Raw genomic sequence first — 19919 nt, forward strand, 5'->3', positions numbered from 1 at the left:
TTAGAGAAATGCAAATCAAAACCACAATGGGGTAACATCTCACACCAACCTGAATGACTATTATTAAAAAGGCAAAAAATAACAGATGCTGGCAAAGTTGTTAAGAAAAGGGAATGCTTATAATTGTTGGTGGGAGTGTAAATTAGTTCAGCCATTGTGGAAAGGAGTTTGGGGATTTCTCAAGAACTTAAAACAAAATTACCATTCAACCTAGCAATCCCATTATTGGGTATTACATCCAAAGGAATATAAATTATTCTACCATTAAGATATATGCACACATATGTTCAACACAGCACTATTCACAATAGCAACGACACAGACTCAATCTAAATGCCCATCAACAGCAGACTGGATTTTAAAAAATGTGGTACATCTATACAATGGAATACTATGCAGCCATAAAGGTAATGAGATCATGTCCTTTACAGCAACACAGATGGAGTTGCAGGCCATTATCCTAAGCAATCTAACACAGGAACAGAAAACCAAATACTTCATGATCTCATTTATATAAGTGGGAACTAAACTTGGAGTACGTATGGACACAAAGAGGGGAACAACAGTTACTGGGTCCTACTTGAGAGTGGAAGTTGGGATGAGGGTGAGCATTGAAAAACTAGCTATCAGGTATTATGCTTATTACCAGGTTTCAGAATAAGCTATACACCAAACCCCTACGACATGCAATTCACCTATATAACAAACATGCACATGTACCCCCGAAACTAAAAGTTAAAAAAAAAAAAATAAATAAATGCATATTCACCTAAATATTAGAGCTTAAATAAGTCTTGTTTAAGTACAATGTAATTTCCTTTTCATATTTCCCTTCCCTTGCTCACAGTAAAACTTATAGTTGGTTTGATATACAAACTTTACCTTTTATGGAAGCCTTGGTTAAAGATTCTGACCAGCACACTTAACTTAACCACACCTAACTGCACTCAGACCTCCTCAAGTTTTTATTCAAAAGTAGGTGTTTGGGGCCGGCCGTGGTGTCTTATGCCTATAATCCCAGCACTTCGGGAGGCTGAGGCGGGTGGATCACCTGAGGTCAGGAGTTCGAGATCAGCCTGGCCAACATGATGAAATCCTGTCTGTGCTAAAAATACAAAAAACTAGCCAGGCATGGTGGCTGGCGCCTGTAATCCCAGCTACTAAGGAGGCTGAGGCAGGAGAATCGCTTGAACCTGGGAGGCAGAGATTGCAGTGAGCCGAGATTGTGCTACTGCACTTCAGCCTGGGCAACAAAGGCAAAACTCCATCTAAAAAAAAAAAAAAAAAAAGTAAAAAAAGGTAGATGTTAGGTCACAGGGTCTGAAACAACTTTGCAGTAGCTATTGGTTATTGAAGTATGTCCCCTAATTACCTTGCGCTTTATTGTTTCTATCAGTAGTATTCTCTTTCTTCAAATAAATGAATTAATTACAGATCAAAGGGCCACATCATGAAGAAAGCTGATCAATGTTTAATGTGCTGTATGAAGTGTAAAAATGCATGATCAAATTTTTAAAAACTACTAGCTAGGGAATTAGACTACATGCACTTAAAGATAACAATCAATCACTTAAAAAACTTTCAGTCCCTGTAATCCGAGTGCTTTGGGAGGCTGAGGTGGGAGTATCATGAGGTCAGGAGTTCGAGACCAGCTAGACCAACATGGTGAAACCCCCATCTCTACCAAAAATACAAAAAATTAGCCAGGCACGGTGGCGGACGTCTGTAATCCCAGCTACTTGGGAGGCTGAGGCAGGAGAATCACTTGAACACTGGAGGCGGGGGTTGCTGTGAGCCAAGACCACGCCACTGCACTCCATCCTGGGCAACAGAGTGAGACACCATCTCCAAACAAAACAAAACAAAACAAAACAAAAATCTCAGAATTTTTTCAAAAGGAATAACTCCACACATTTTATGTCAATGATAATGAAAACAGAAGTTATGAAAAGGGTCTTGTTTTTCTTCTATTCCTGAAGTCATTAAAGGTAGGTTATGAACAAATAATAGAAGCCAAAACCTTATTAAGAAAAGACAAGTAGTTTACGCTCACAGACAGAAGGAGAAAATAATACACCCCCCACCACACTCACACACACACACACACACACACACACACACAGAGGCTGACTCAAATGACTTCAAATCATAATGGCCTGCCATAATACATATACTTAATTATGTCTGCCTGTTATCTCACTCTTCCTTTTATGAAGTACATGGAAGTGTTACTGGGGATCTTTAAAGTCCATCACCAGTTAAGGTTCTCCCTTGTTGAAACTTCTCACCCTAATGATCTGTATATTTCATTGACCTCATTAGGCATTATTAGTTTATTAAAAATAAAAAATAAAAGAATAAAAATCAGCATAATTTAGCATTTTTCCAAGAAAGGAAGAGGAATGTTTTAGAGGCATCTGATATGTGCCAAAGTAGTAATATCTACTAGGCTTTTTTTCCAACAAACATCCACATGGTTGTAGGAGGATTGAAAAGCTTATATGGCTTAACCTGGTTCACTTGTCGAGTCTGGCCAGTCCTGCTTTTGGGAATGTGGAGTTGAAACCATGAGATTCAGAGGTTCTATGTGACCAGAAGAAATAGAAACTTGAGAGCTTAATATTAGAGGCCATTTTCTTCCATGTTGACTATAAAATTTCAAAAGACTATCTGCAAAAAGATGGGGAATAAAGTAGATCTATAGGAAGAAGTAAGGGCTTTGGACAGAAGGAGGAATTCCTCTAACACCTGACAGTGTCTCAGTCCATGGCTATTCTTCCCAGCGCTTAATTGTCCAGTTTGAGAAGATACTTCAAGTGTCCTTCTAATTAATTCTTCCTTTTGAGTAAGTAAGCTGGTGGGTCTTTTACTTGCCAACAAATATTTCTGATTAATACAGGCAGACTTTGTGACCAGCACTTTACATGTGTTATCTCCCTTAGCTCATTCCTTTTTCCCTTTTAAAACTTAATTCAAGCTTATCTCATCTTCTAGGATGCCATCTTTGGCCCAGTTATTTGCCCCAGTGTTCCTCCATTAGGTACTTACTGAAAAATATTAATAGAGTTACCGGACTTAGCAAATAAAAATACAGGACAATCAGTTGAATTTCAATTTCAGATAAACATTAGTAATTATTATTTAGATAAACACATACATTTTAGTAAAAGTATGTTCCATTGAAATTAAAATTTAACTAGGAATTCAAATTTATAAAAATACAGTATTTATAAAAGCACTCATTATACTGAGTTTATTTGTTTTATTCGAATAGCATAATGCCTGGCACATAGTGGGAAAAGTATGTATTATATACTATGTTACATAGTCTTTAATGTAAATAGAAACACAGAAAAGTAGATATTGTTGCCTTCATTCCACAGTAGAAACTAAAGTTGAAAGAGGTTTGTAATGAAAGGTAAATGATGTCTAGGAAATCTCAAAGTTCATGCCCTATACCATCTACACTTCTCTGGTTTGTTAAAAATGATTTTGTGACTTACTTAAGGATTGATCCCAGTTGCTCACTGTCAGTCGGGTCCAGGACTATAGTGTAAACCAGTAGAGCCAAGCCAAGTAACAAAATCTAGATCAATGTTTCTCACACTTTGGGGAGAGCTTGTTAAACTATACATTACCACTGAGCTTCCCCCTCAGAGGTGCTGATTCAATAGGTCTAGAGCAGGAGAGAAGATTCACATTTCTAACACGTTGCTAGGTGATCCTGGTAATGCTGGACTGAGACCATACTCCAAAAATCACTGCTCTAGGTTTTGAAGGGTCATTCTACTTGGCTCATGTATGATTCATTCCACAATAAACAGAAATACTCAATCTTATGTAGACCCAACTGAGTATGTGATAAAAGTCCTGAGCTCTGACTCCAAACCCAACCCCCCTATTTGCAGCTTTTCATTATTTGGAACAAAGCCTCTAAGGGAACCTGGACCAGGAGACCACAGCTGCCATAACGTGTAAGCCTGTGGACATGCAAACCATTTTCCAGCACTCATTTTCTATCTGAAACTCTTTTACTGACTCCCTTCCTTCAGCTAAGACCAACTGATAGCTACTTCATTTCACATTTTAAAAATAGGGCTTCTGCTCTCGTCTCTAACTCTGAATGAGAGTAACTCGGGTTTATGATCCATAGAACCCATCTCCTATAGTGAATGTACTGTTTTTCCTCTCTATTTGCCGCTTCATTTCCCTTCTATAAAATGCTTGCAGGACTCTCTGCAGCTGTCATCTGGGAAGCATCACAGCTTTCCACAATGGGGACAGAAATTGCTATTTCAGCATCTGTGATTGGTCTTTTGGCACTTTCCTGGAAAAGCAGAGGCCAGTAACAAATTTCAAGCTAGGCTACTTAATGGGTACAACATGGAAAAGAGACATTGAATAGAAATTCCAAAGTGAGAGGGTCGTGGGACTGGAGATTACTTAGCCCGCTCAGTTCAATACTGTGTCCACTGACAGGACTGCTTGTCAACTTTCAAGAGATGAGGTGCTGGTACCTACCACCTGGATTACTACAGTAGCTTCCCAGCTAGTTTTCCTGATGCCAGGCTAATTAGCCCCTCTCCATTTCATTCAAACACACAAAACCAGGTTCAATTTCCTAAAGCAACCCTTTTATCATTTCATTTCCCCTCTAAATTCAAGAGATTTGTAACATATATAAAATTAAAACTGTGGTTAATCTTTGTATTACCAGTGTCTGGTACACAGTTGTCACATAAGAAAAAATTAGCATCATTGTATGACTTCTAAACCAACCCCCTTTTTATACCTCTTACTGCCTGCTCCAGCCAGGACACTATATTTTATTTTATGTTGCTTTCTGTCTTTCAAATGTTCAACCAAAGCAAGCCTCATTCAAAGGCAAGTTCATACTCCATAGCCTCATGAAATGTTTCCAGATCACTCGAGGCTTTATTGTCCATAATGTCCCAATTGCAACTACATGGCAGATTCTCATCAAAAAGCTATAGATTTATTTGTTACCCGTATAGAACCTAAAATAGTGAGTACTACACATTAACAAATACATTTAACAATGCTGGATTTGATTTCCTATTTTCCTCTACTCAAATCTGCTCCAATCCCAGAAATAGATGTATATCAACATATATGGAATTCATAATTGTACATTTTCTCATTCAAATTCAATTTGGCATTATATTGATGAACATTTCAGTGAAAAGTTGAGAACAACAAGGAGCATGGCATGGTGGGAAGAATACTGGGTTATAAGCTAGATATGAATTCTAATCCTGGGTTTCTGCCACTTTCCAGTTCAAGTCAATTTTTTTTCTCTGTGTGTTTGAGTACAGTGATCTTAAAATTCTCTTCTAGCTCTGGTGTTCTATAAACCTAAATTCAAGGTCAACCCAGCCTGGCACCTATCTTTACTTGGAAGTTGATAGTACATCTCAAATGGAGTACAGTCTGAAATTAATCTTGCCTCTTCCCCATAGACAACCCTTTACTTCACTTTTAATTCTCCATCAAGACAAATAATTTCATCACCAGAAAGGGAGGAGTTTTCCTTCTTTTTTAGCCACACATCCAATCTATCACATTTTAACATATTTTTATTTTAAAATTTTTCATTTTTAGTTAATTAATTACTTTGTATTTATTTATTTTTTTTGAGAAGGGTCTCATTCTGTTGCCACAGCTGTAGTGCAGTGGCACAATCACGATGCACTGAAACCTCTCCCTTCTAGGCTCAAGCTGCCTCCTACCTCAGCCTCCCACGTGGTTGGAACTACAGGTGCACACCATCACACTGGCTTTTTTTTTTCTTTTTTTTTTTTTTGTATTTCTTGTAGAGATGGGGTTTTGCCATGTTGCCCAGGCTGGTCACAAACTCCTGAGCTCAAGTGATCCACCCACCTCAGCCTCCCAAAGTGCTGGGATTAGAGGCACGAGCTACCATGCCTGGCCTGAACCTTTTTATTTTTAAAGATGGGGGTCTTGCTCTGTGGCCCAGGTTGAAGTTCAGTGGCAGGATCATAGCTCAGTGCAGCCTTGAACTCCTGCCTCAGCCTCCTGTGTATATCCTTTTCTTTTACTCTCATTTATTCTACCTAATTCTAGCCCTTATTGTCAATCACCTAGATCTGGGAAAAAAAGTTGTAACTAGTCTTCTTGCCTCCAGCTTTTTCCCCTCTATTCTATCTTCCAACTTATTGCCAGAATGGTGTTATTGAAATATAAGCCTGAATGTTTTATCCCATATTTAATGGTCCTCAATTGCTCTCCATTGTCTATATTTAAAAAATCCAAGCAAAGAAGCCCTTTATTAAAATGAAATCTTACTTAGAAGTCACACAATGTATATTTATAATTATTTCTATATAACAAATAGAGGCAGAATTTCTGTGATTTCTGCAGCATAGAGGAAAAGAGAATCAGAGCCCAGCCTGCTGCCTCATTCGTGACCCTTCAGAGGGCTCTGAGGAATCCAGACAGGGTGCTATTTATGACTGAGCAGAGGCTAGTGAGTGCAGAAAGAAATCCAGGCAAAACCCTTTCTCTAAGCCAACTGCCTCGGCACTGAGATGTCTCTGCTGAAGGGAGTGTCTAATGCACATAAAGGCTTCTTATGAGTTTTCTAATTCACATAAAAACTTCTTATGAGCTATTGGTAGCACTGATCACAGGGTTCTGTGGAACATAAATTGAATCCACCTGCCTTTTTGGATAAAACCAAGGTACCTTCACATAACACCCAAGTCTTTCGACAATCTGATTGCTATTCACTTCTCCAGCCCTGTCTCTTGCTATATAAGTAGTTTCTTCAAACATTATGCAAGTTCATTGTTCAGGCCTCTTCCTCTGCCTGAATTAGCCAACTCCAGACCCCAGTTCTCTGTTAAGTACCTTTAAAGACAAATGCACATCCTGAAGTAGCTTCACAGTTTAGCAAGAGAGATAGGAAAAATGCTATTAAAATTCAATGTAAGTGCTATGGCAAGAGAAACACAGGGTAATCCAGGAGTACGTAACAGGAGAACCTTATTTGGTTTTTGGGGGCCAAGGAAAACTTGGAGCAACTGAGGCAGCTGAGACCTGAAGGCCAAATAGAAGTTAGCCAGGTGAATAAAGACAGGAAGAAGTGTTTCAGGCACAGTTTAGCGGCTGATGAGGTAAGGAGCACAGACCAAGTCTTGAAGGTCTTGGTACAACATGTTAAATAATTTGGACTTGAACTTAAAGGCACTGGAAAGCCATTGTACTGCTTATAGCTAGAATAATGTTTTAGAATAATTCTCCGGGTACAATGTGGAGATGTGGACTTGATTAGATTTGGTAGGTGGAGTTTAGGGTAGAAGAAAGCAAGAATTGTTGTTAGAGGCTGCTATATAACCCTGATAAAAGATATAACAGCCTGCACTAAGCCAGTGGCAGTCAGGATAAAGAGAAGCAGACAGACATGGAGGGCTGATTAGAATCTAATAGATGTGCTGATGGATTGTATGTGGGTAGTGAGGAAAGGAAGGAAATGTTTTGTTTAAATATATGTCTTCACTTATAAATCATGAGTTTTGATTTGTGGTTTATGACTTGAGGGGTAAAATCATTTTTCATTCATTTTTGTATTTTTAGTGCCTCACAGGGTAGAACAGAGTTGGCACAGAATATATATTTGGCAAATAGAGTGAATGAATTTTATAAGTGGGGAAGTTAGTCAATGACATCTTTGCTGCCAGTATCCACACCTTTTCCTCATCCTTTCCAGTGACTTTGTCCCATAAGAATGCTGTCTTCTCATCTCATCTCATTCCTCCTGGTATAAAAAGAATGAATTCAAATTTATTCACCCTAACAAACAAGCTATCATTCATAGGCATATTAGCATTAAGAAAAAAAAAGAACTCCCGTGATAGGGCAAGTGATAGGCCTAAACAAACACAATTGATCACCAATAATAAGACCTCAAATATAAGTTGAGAGATATAATATATGTAATCCGCACATACATACATTCAACCAACATATATTGAAGACCTGCCACAGAGTACCAGGTATTGTATAGGCACTGAGGACACAGTTGCCAACGAGAAAGATACTGGCCCTTGACCTAGGGGATGAAGAGGTGGGGATTAACAAATTCACATCACAGGGGCAGAAGCTTGTGTCACTTATATACAAAGCTAGTTCTACTTAAGCACATCTTTTAAACTTTAGAGGTTAGGCTTCAAATTAAAGTTCTTGTTTATTATTCTCATGATTATTTTAATTCTCAGAGCTTAATTTCCATAGAAACAGGAAAATTAAACCATAAGTCTGAACTCAAGTATACCATGTGAATGTTGGTTCTTATTTTGAACTGTTCTTCATTTACCATGACTATAACAGGTGTGTCATAAGCCCCCCACCCAACCTCCAGGAAGTGTGGCGCATCTTAAAAGCCAACCAACATATACTTACACAGGGAAAATACATATAATTTCATTGTATGTAATTGCAGCAGTTTCTGAGATGTATAAAATATTTAAGAGAAAACATTCAGCATCTTTTAAAATTCTTGTAAATATCAAATCTCATGTTGTTATAGAGAATATCAAATCTCATTACCTGTTACAGGGAAGTAATTTTCAGCATTTGTATAGTTCAACAACAAATGAGATACTTGTATTACTTAAATTCATTTGTTTTCTTATTTATTATATTTCCCTCCACTAGAATATAAGCCCTATGAGAGAGGAAATCTTGCCTCTAATTTTCCATCACCAGTGGCCAGCTCAACTCCTCACAAAAGACACCATCATACATTCAGTTTTTTGTTATCTTTTATTTCCTTCACCCTCTACATCCAATCCATTAACAAGATTTTTTATTTCCTTCACCCTCTACATCCAATCCATTAACAAGATCAGTAGCTTCTAGCTCCAATATCTATCCCGTACATTAACTTCTCTCCATCTCTATGACTACCACCCTTGCCCAAGCCACTACCAACCACTTCTACCCAAACATGTTGGTTCAGGGGTTCCACTCCTGTTTTCTTTAATATATTCTCTAGACGGAAACCAGAGATTCTAATTTTTTTTTTTTTTTTTTTTTTTTAGACGGAGTCTTGCTCTGTCGCCCAGGCTGGAGTGCAGTGGCGTGATCTCGGCTCACTGCAACCTCTGCAACCTCTGCCTCCTGGGTTCACGCCATTCTCCTGCCTCAGCCTCCCGAGTAGCTGGGACTACAGGCACCCGCCACCACGCCCGGCTAATTTTTTGTATTTTTAGTAGAGACCGGGTTTCACCGTGTTAGCCAGGATGGTCTCGATCTCCTGACCTTGTGATCTGCCTGCCTCGGCCTCCCAAAGTGCTGGGATTACAGGCTTGAGCCACCGCGCCCAGCCCACAGTTTCTAATTATTAAATTTAAATCAGATAGTATCAATCATCCCTTACTTAAGACCTACAATCTCTTCCTATGTAATTTAAATCAAAACCCAAACCCCTTACCTGCCTTACAAAGTTTGAGCTCCTATTTATTCTTGTGCTCTCATCTTCTACCACTGTCCCCTAGCTCTGTCTCCTAGCATCGTCTACCACTGTGTCCTACATACCTAGCTCACTCCTGCCTTAGGGTACTTTTATTTATTGTTTCCCCAGCTTTGAAAGTCTTTTCCCTCATGTTTTTGGCTAGCTCCTATTTGTCATTAAGATCTTACCTTAAATATCACCTCCTCAGAAAGGCCTAACTTGATTATTTAATCTAAAGTCACCACCAGGCATTCATCACTATATCACTCTGCTTCATTTTCTGTATAGGGTTTATTACCATATGATATTTTGTATAGTTGTTTATTTTCTGCCCAACAGACAGAAAATATATTTGTATATTTGTTTATCTTCTGCCCAACTTTCTTAGAGCAGGAGCCTTGTCTGTCTTGTTGACCATTTTATCATTAATGCCTAGGACAGTGCTGAGCTCCTAACAGGCACTAAACAAAGAGTTGAATAAAAAATGAATTATTCAATGAAGGAATGAGTGAATGAATAATAGTTCTTCCTGGTAAGATTGGGTTGGTCAGTAATAAAATATATACAATTTTACTGCCCAAATTTGAATTCTGATAGCTCTAGCTTGAAGAACTTCTTAAATTTATACCTATAATTATTGGAATTATTTAGTACTGCCAAAGGTTGTGAGCAATTCTCTATGTAACAGATAATGCTAGATTGCCTGGAGGTGCTAATTTTCTAAGGTAGATGATTAGTGATGCTGTTTTCTGACCTTTCCTGAGCTACAATAATCAGCTATTACTGTTTATGTAATTTCACAGTACTTATACTCCTCATCTCTTCCTAGGGTAAATCATATTTCATGAAATAAATTCAAATTAATTTGTGATGAAAAACTCATGACACATTTTGAGATTATTGTTGACATTTTATGATTTCAAAAAACCAGAGCTGGAACTCCCTGACTTAATGGTTGAACTGGTATTTGCAAATGGTATGCTTAGTCTATTACACTTGTTCTCATTTGTGGAGGCAAAACTCAGAGCCTGGAGATGGTGGCATAAAGGATTAAGGGCAACAAGAAGGGCCCCTTTGCTCACAAATATATTCTTGCTTTCCAGAAACCTGGTTTCATTCGAATTCATCAATTTTTTCCTTTTGAAACACAAAGAAACCCACTGGTGTCAGTCATTCATATTTGATTTATAACTTTATGTAGACTGTATGACTTCAGTTTGAAGCATGGTAGACTAGGTGAGTCTATGAGGGAGACTTACATGAAGGAACATATTAAAGGAGGCCATAGGCATGAGGGAAGCAGAAGAGAGAAGCTTCTCCAGAAGAGAAAGGAAATCAGACAGAAAGCCAAACATGAAATCACACATCATCCTAGGACACCTGTGACAACAGCTGCAGGAGGCTCTGGTAATAACTTCCGTCTATCTAGCAGCTCACTATTTACAAAACACTTCAACAATATCTTGTTTCATTGTTAAAATCAGGACATATGCCATGCGATTATTGCTACATTTTCAAGTGAAAAAACCTGAGGATTTGACAAGTTAAGCAACTTACTCAAATTCACACAGCAGATAACAGAAATAAAAATTACGTGTTAGTCTAATGGCTTCTGGTCTTGTTCATTTCCCACTTATAACTCCTATCTATGCTATTGTCACTGGTCCTTCTGTTGCAGTTGTCTGGCAGAACCCCAACCCTGATTGAACCCAACCCTCCACTTTCTTCCCTGCCCCTTCCAGAATAGTGGAGAAAATCCTCAAATGATGGAAGTCACTATAAATTCATGATCTCCAAATGTAACACCACACTTCGCCCTGCTCAGCTTGCTGTTCCTCTTTCTAAAAAGATAAACTCCAATGTTTTCCTTTCCTGCATCACTTCCAGAAAATTTGTTTGCTAATAATTCCAAGAGAAAAACAAAGCCATGTGATGTGAAGTCTCTCAAATTATTACGCCAGATTTCTATACTTTACTACATGCAAACCTGTGGTCTCCTTTCTATTCCTATTACAGTGGAGAAAGTGTTCCCTCTGATACCAAAAGTCCATCAATTCACATCTTTTTAAAGATCTCACCAGATCATTTAATCTCTCCATATTCTGCATCTTCAAACCCAGTCTCTACTTAAGTCATCTCTGAATATTCAAACATGTTCTAGTATCTCTTAGTTTTTAAAATGTTGTCTTGACCTGGCATCTCCCCTTGGCTACTGTCCTATCTCCTTCCTCTTTATCAATCAAGCTTATCAGAAGATCTGTTTATACACACTCTCTCTATTCTCTACTTCTTCCTTCCCAAACTCTCTTTATCTCATTCTAGTCTGAGTTTCCTCACAAAGCCCCTACAAAGAAAAACAGAAATGGCCCTACTAAATTCACCAGTAACCTTGATTTTGCCAAATCTAATGAGATCTCGTTAGTCCTCATTTTGGTCCATCTCACAACAGTGGGAAGCCCAGTGGCTCATTCCTTCCTTGAAACACTCTTCTGCACTCTATGCCTCTCCTGCTTTTCTTCTGACCATGCTGGCTATTCCTTTTGTACATCTCTATTTTAATTCTTCCTCAACCTATTACTCTTCATACTTAAAAAATAAAAACAAGGAAAACAAAAACAACTATGTTCTATTTTTGCATGTTTTAAGCTGACAATTGTTATAATTTTAAATAGTAGCAAAGGATATCATTTCTGACCTACTGTGAATTGTAAAATTTTATTTTTTTCACAATTACATCACTATTTCAAAAGTATCCCGTGGGATATAAGTACATACTGATTTGAAGTCCATGCCACAATTTAAAATATTAATAAACAATATCTTCTTGAGCAGTAAAAAAAATTGCACTTTTCTTTCTCCTTGAACTTATGTTTCCATTCTGCTTCTACCATTGGAAATTTTACTTCAATATATCACTATGTTAGAACATTTTCTATTGATCACCCTAGCATACTCATATAAAACAAAAACGCATGTACAAATATAAATTTGATGATTTTCCCCTCAAATTTTCTGTGGCCATAAGATTCCAAATAATAAAAATAATTTTCTAGACTGGGTTTTATGATTATTAGTGTTACATAATTTATCAAAATCACTAAAATATATTATGAAATTCAATATATAAACCTAAAACAATAAAGATGAAATTGTATTGGGGATTCTTTTCTTAGTGGATTGAGTAGTGTTTTTCAAAATCAGTCCATGTTTCCATAGATGAATATGAATTAAAGTTAGACTAAGACAAGATTCAGAATTCCTTTTTTCATTTCTATATATGTAAGTGATCAGAAATCTTGTTCATATAAACAGGTAGATGGGAATGGGAAGAAAACTGAATTCCTTCCAAGTTATACACTCTGAATCCTGTGACCTATAATTAAAATTACTTTAATAATCTATCAGTTGACTGTTGCTTTACAATTTTATTAAAAGCAAAGAATTGGAAACCACATGATTTAACAAAATGATTAATTACCTAATCATTAGAGTCACTGACTATCTCATGCCAGGCAACCATATTTCAGATTGTTTCTTTATATCTAGGACAATGAATCATAGCAGAATTTAGGATGGTTAAGACATATACTTTATTTTTTTTAAATGTGAAAATAGCAATTAAATGGAAAAGTGAAAAAGAAGAACCATCATAAAGCTGCAGGCTTCTTCTTGGGCAGGTCAATTGAAGATCTGGATATTAAGTGACATAAATCTACCTATGTACTCCTAGAGGTACACCTTATTCAATTTAGAAACCTCTGCTCTAACCTACATTAAAAGTTTGAAATATCTCAGGATTAAGTCCTAGCTTCTCTTTTCTTTTTATTTCATACTTTTTCAAGGCGATCTCTTAATTCACTTGGTTTTAAAGGTTCCCGATGACATTCCCAGTCAGATCTCTCAGAGTTCCATATCCATGTTCAACTGCCTATTTGATATCTCCATTTTCTTTTGTTGTAGGCATTTTAAACTTAACATTGTCCAAAATGGAACTATTCAACATATTTTCCAACTTTACCTCTCCACCGTTTCTTTCCAATTGTCATCCTCAAAGTCATTCTTTAATAATTCTATTAGATGGTGAACTCTTTGAAAACAAGGGTATTATATACTCAGCACCTGATATGGGGCCCAGGACGAAGAGGACACAGATGATTTATTTGAAGGAATATCACTTCCCTTTACATCCCATTCCAATTAATCATTAAGATTTATAAAGTTTATCCCCCAGTATATTTCAAAATGTCTATTTCTCTCAATCTTTTTGCCAACATCTTAGTTCAAGTTACAATCTTTCATTACATGAATTACTATAATAGCTTCTATTTCTTGTTTGTTTTTGTTTTTGTTTTTGTTTCTGAGATGGAGTCTTGCTCTGTCACCCAGGCTGGAGTGCAGTGGCACAATCTTGGCTCAGTGCAATCTCTGCCTCCTGGGTTCCAGCAATTCTCATGCCTCAGCCTCCCAAGTAGCTGGGATTATAGGCACCTGCCACCATGCCCAGCTAATTTTTGTATTTTTAGTAGATGGGGGTTTCTCCATTTTGGCTAGGCTGGTCTTGAACTCCTGACCTCAGTTGATCCACCTGCCTCAGCCTCCCAAAGTGTTGGGATTACAGGCATGAGCCACCATGTCCGGCCATACAATAGCTTCTTAGACTGCTGTAACTGCAGGGACTCTTATCAGCTAAGCCAGACTTACATGGCAGAGTGATTTTTATAGATAACAATTTAGTTTCGTCATTTCCCACATTGAAACATTCCAGGTCTCATGTTGCTTTCAAAAGGATAAAGAATAAATTACCTACTATAGCACCCAAGGCTCTCTCTCCCTGATTTCTCATGGCCACCTCTCCACCTTCACCTTGTGCCAGTCTGCACTCTCTCACCACCTCTAGTCACCTTCCCTATTCCTCCTCAGGCCTTTGGGCATGCATTCTCTGCCTGAAGACTCCTCCAGCTCCATTCACTTGGGTAACAGTTACCCTTTATGCCTCAGCTTAAATATTACCTCTCTGCAAGGCTTCCCCTGAGTATCTTAGGCTAGATTAGGTCATGCCATTACAGCCTTTCACAGCACTACGTCCTTTACATTCATAGAACTCCTTTCAACTCTCAACTTAGGTTGATTACCGTGTTGGGCTGAGAGGTCCATGATGGCAAAGATCCTGATTTTCTTGTTCCCTTCTCTATTCCCAGCTCCAAGTGTCTGATGCACAGCAGAATACTCAAGAAATATTTATAGGGCCAATAAATAACAACAGTTTGGGAGTAAAATAAAAGATTCTGTGTCAGTTTAATAAACACTCGTTTTATCCCTTATGCTTATTGTATCACTTAATTTCCCAATGACAGTGAATCAGCTTACTCAAGATCTATCTCACCACAATGAAAACCCTGAAACTACCTTCCCTCACTCCCCACATACAAAACAGTGACATAGCTCATATTCTTTTCTAAGTCAGGTTTGCAAGTTTGATGCTGCACTCTGAATGTTAGAGAAGTGAGAATGCAGAGGTGATGAGTTTATGGCACATAAAGCATACTCTCACATAAGGCACAATCAATCATCATGGGATGCTTTTGAACGAAGGTCTAAAATATATGTTACATTATTATTATGATGATGTATATTATTATGTATACCTGGACTAATGACTATCAAATAGATTGTGTTTTAATAATTTTATTCAACATGGAGATAAACAAGAGAAACAGCTAATAATTCATTTTTCAATTCATTGTTTTCTGAAAGAAAGCATTGCTTTGGGCTGGGCACAGTGGCTTACACCTATAATCCCAGCCCTTTGGGAAGCTGAGGTGGGTGGATCATCTGAGGTCTGGAGTTCCAGACCAGCCTGGCCAACAAGGTGAAACCCGATCTCTACCAAAAACACAAAAATTAGCTGGGCATGGTGGTGGACACCTGTAATCCCAACTTCTCAGGAGGCTGAGGCAGGAGACTCGCTTGAACCCAGGAGGCAGAGTTTGCAGTGAGCCAAGATCACACCATTGCCCTCCAACCTGCATGACAAGAGCAAAACTCTGAAAAAAAAAAAAAAAAAAAAAAAAAGCATTGCTGCTTCTTTTTTTTCAAATGGTCTGCATTCCTCTGTTAATTTACTACTAAATCAGACTATAATATTTAAAGGAGTTAACGAAGGATAGGAGAAGAAGGAAAATTATACCAACACTTTAATTATTAGCAGTATATTGTGGATTATAAATTGTGGCTCTGATGTCTGTGTTCTAAATAACAGGCACATTTGCATAATCAAAAATGATTCGGATAACATGAGTCTTCACAGGCCAATTCTAGGTCACTGTGCGAAGGATGACTTATACATTGTCTTAGCTCAAAAATGTTAGAATAATACTGATACTGAGTGTTACAACCTCTCCAGAAGCTGGTTTTAATTAATAAAAACTATTATTATTAATTCAATCAGACAAATGTTAAAAAATACTTCAGGTCTATAATTTAAAAAGCAAAAAGAAAAAAAAAAGTAACAAGGAATACTGGAGCCAGTTAATTTCAAACCCAGAAATATGTAAGTAACAAGAAATCCCCATACTGTGCCCAAGTGTTCTCATTGTTCAATTCCCTCCTATGAGTGAGAACATACGGTGTTTGGTTTTGTGTCCTTGCGATAGTTTGCTCAGAAAGATGATTTCATCCAGGTCCCTACAGAGGACATGAACTCATCCTTTTATGTAGCTGCATAGTATTCCATGGTGTATATTTGCCACATTTTCTTAATCCAGTCTGTCACTGATGGACATTTGGGTTGCTTCCAAGTGTTTGCTATTGTGAATAGTGCCACAATAAACATACGTGTGCATGTGTCTTTACAGTAGCATGATTTATAATCCTTTGGGTATATACCCAGTAACGGGATCGCTGGGTCAAATGGTATTTCTAGTTCTAGCTCCTTGAGGAATTGCCACACTGTCTTCCACAATGGTTGAACTAGTTTACACTCCCACCAACAGTATATGTAAAAGCTTTCCTATTTCTCCATATCCTCTCCAGCACCTGTTGTGTCCTGACTTTTTAATGATTGCCATTCTCACTGGTGTGAGATGGTATCTCATTGTGGTTTTGATTTGCATTTCTCTGATGACCAGTGATGATGAGCATTTTTTCATGTGTCTGTTGGCTGCATAAATGTCTTGAACTTTTATCCTGCCTTTTTCATTTAATACCATAAAACAGTCATTTTATTTTAAAATACTTTGTAAATTCTGGCAGAAACTCTACAAGCCAAAATTTACAAAATATTTTTAAAGTACAATGCCTGTGTTATGGTATTAAATGAAAAAGGCAGGATAAAAGTTCAACTATTTGAAAATATGCACTGAATATGAAGGAGTATAATAAATAGAGGCTTTTGGTGGTAAGATTGTGAATGATTCTAATTTACTTTGAAATGTCTGTATTTTTCAAATTTTCTATGAGGAACATCCATTACTTTATAATCAGAGAAATACATTATCTTCAAAAGCAAGATTATTTAATCTTTTTCACCTTCTTTTTAGATGGGTTTGTGAAGTGACTAAAACACCAATCCACACTGATCAGTCATTTCCTGAAGAGCTAAAAGAATATGGGTGTCACTTTGATGTATTTGTGTTGTTAATTTTTAATACTATGACATGAGATGTTGGCAGGGCTTTGTGTTCATAGATTCTTAAATATATGTTCAGTTATTTATTTGCAGATAATTGCAATTGCAGCCGTGTGCTGTAGTGAGAAGAATATGGATTTTGGGGTCAAACAGACTGAGTATGAATTTTGTCTCAGACACCTGTAAATAATTGAACCTCTTTATACCTCCATAGGCTTATGGAAATAAATTTAATGAATGGTAGCTATCATTAGTTGTAAGTGTCTGCTCTGGGTGAGAGACATGCTAGATGTTATAGAAAATAGAATAGTAAATGAATAACATGGGATAGAAGACATATAGAATGGTGGCATATTAAGGAGACTTAGAGATTGCCATGTTTCTTCTCTTCAGATTTAGCTATCAAGAGAATAACTAAGTCAGCTGCTGGGTATGGAGGCTCACACCTGTAATCCCAGCACTTTGGGAGGCCAAGGCAGGTAGATCACCTGAGGTCAGGAGTTCAAGACCAGCCTGGCTAACATGGTGAAACCCCATCTCTACTGAAAATACAAAAATTAGCTGGGCATGGTGGCAGGCACCTGTAATCCCAGCTACTTGGGAGGCTGAGGCAGGAGAATCGCTTGAACTCAGGAGGTAGAGATTCCAGTGAGCTGAGATCACGCCACTGCACTCCAGCCTGGGCAACAGAGCAAGACTCCATCTTGGAAAAAAAAAAGAAAGAAAATAATAGTCATCTAATGTCAATAAATGTGGTATCATTACGACAAAGACTGCTCTATTAATTTGGGATGAAAGCCACAACTACCACCACAAAACCTAACATGAGAAACTAAAAGCCAAGAACTCTACCAGTCACAGTCTTATTGTTTGAATGTGTCCCCCAAAAGTTCATGTGTTGGAAATTTAATTCCCAATGCAACAGTTTTGGGAGGTCGGGCCTAATAACAGGTGATTGGGTCATTAGGGCAGAGCCTCACAAATAGATTAATATTATCATGACAGTGGTTAGTTATTTAGAGAGGAGGTTGTTATAAAGCAAGTCTGGCCTGTAGTATCTCTCTCTGTATTGTGTACTTGATCCTGCTTCTGCCCTGCCCTTTCACCAAGGGATGGCCTTTGTCAGATGCTGGTACCATGCTCTTGGACTTGCCAGCCTCCAGAACCATGAGCCTAAGAAACTTCTTTTCTTTATAAATTACCCAGTCTGTGGTATCCTGTTATAGTAACAGAAAATGAATTAAGAGAATATCTATTTATTTTATTTGTACTGTGCCTTAAAACTAAATAGATATAGTTAGCATTTAAGAGATTAATGCTCACTAGTGATCACTTCATGGAAAGTCCACAAGATCCCAGAGAGGAAATCACTTAGGCTTTACTCTCATTCGCCCCAACAGACATAATCAGGAATTCCTTGACCAGAGGGCCGCAGTTCACTCCAGTAGATATGTGAACGTTTCTCCACAGTTCATACTTCTAAGGGTTGACAGTGCCAGCTTTATGAATAACCCTAGGCTCAAAAGTGACCAAAGGGCAACTATGTGAAGAAAAAGTAGGTGGAGATTAGGTGTACAAGTTGTAGTATTGTAGGCATGCACTCAGGCCTCTCATGAGGTAAGATGGAGCTGGGGCTAGAAAACGAAATACATAAACTGGGGGCTGGGGACTGCTGTCCCTGTGCTGGAATTTCCTGGTGTAGAAATTTGAGAATTCTAAAAAGTTTATATTCTAACTTGGTTTTCCAGTGTCAGCTTCCTCTGGGAAACCAAAATGTAATGTGTTCCTTTGGAATGGAAGTAGGGATAGTGGTGGGGGAGAGGGGAAGGGTATTTTGTGAATAAAGCTTGCCTGGCTCAGACTGGGTGGTATGGGAGAAACCGCTCTCAGAAGATATGCAAGATTTTGTTCTACTGTTGCCACAGTTTCTGAAAATGTCCGGGTGGGCCTGGTGCTTACTGTTTTATAAGCTCAATGAATATTAAGTAGTGACAAAGATTCTCTCCTTGACCAAACTTTAGTCAGTCTCCTGTAAGCCCTCTTCCCAACTGGGCTTTGACCTTAGGTTTCAGTGTCTGTCCTTCTCAGGCCTGTACTTCTCAGTTTTAGTAGGAATTCTGTTAACTTACCTTTTTTGTTAATTTATTCTATTGATACACAATGATTGTACATTTTCTGGGATATAGTTTAAAGAGAAGCCCTCACTATTGATATCTGATCACTCTGGCCCACTTTCAGTAAGTTCAATTGATCAAGAATGCCCCCTTACTCTTGATGTTTCCTCCTAGTAATTTTCTGTCCACTGATCTCCACCCTGCTCCTTGGCTGTAAATCCCCATTTGTTCATACTGTATCTGAAGTTGACCTTATTTTTATAGTGAGGTCTCTTTTCCTCTACTGCAACAGTCCCTGAATAAAATCTGTTTCTACCAATTTAACTACTGCCCAGGTCTGATTTTCTGTGACAGTAGCTCTAACATCTTTATGATTTGGGCATTTAATTGTTAAGCTAATTTGAAGTGGCTTGATGCTTGTGCAAAGCTTACCACATTATTAGACCTTTCTAAATAATGACACAATTTATAAACTGCTCAGAAAAACCAATTCTTGAAAATAACTAAGATTACCATTGAATTCAATTTCAGTAAATAATTTTTCTATCTCCCTCAAACCATTTTCTTTTGTCTAGAGCTCAAAGAGCTATTTGCTAAAATCAATATAAAATACGGTTTCAGAATGTTAGGATGACAACATGTCTCTGGAGAGACTATCAGAAATAAATAAAAACAAATGCCT

General features: G+C 37.8%; 1 protein-coding gene across 22 annotated transcripts in view; it reads right to left on the reverse strand.

Moving 5' to 3' along the window:
- Positions 1-19919, reverse strand: part of DLG2 (discs large MAGUK scaffold protein 2) — a 2173778-nt gene that overhangs the window by 604316 nt on the left and 1549543 nt on the right. The gene's annotated exons all lie outside the window — the stretch shown is intronic.

The sequence above is a fragment of the Pongo abelii genome, chromosome 9, assembly GCF_028885655.2.
Source record: "Pongo abelii isolate AG06213 chromosome 9, NHGRI_mPonAbe1-v2.0_pri, whole genome shotgun sequence".
Classification (NCBI taxonomy): Eukaryota; Metazoa; Chordata; class Mammalia; order Primates; family Hominidae; genus Pongo; species Pongo abelii.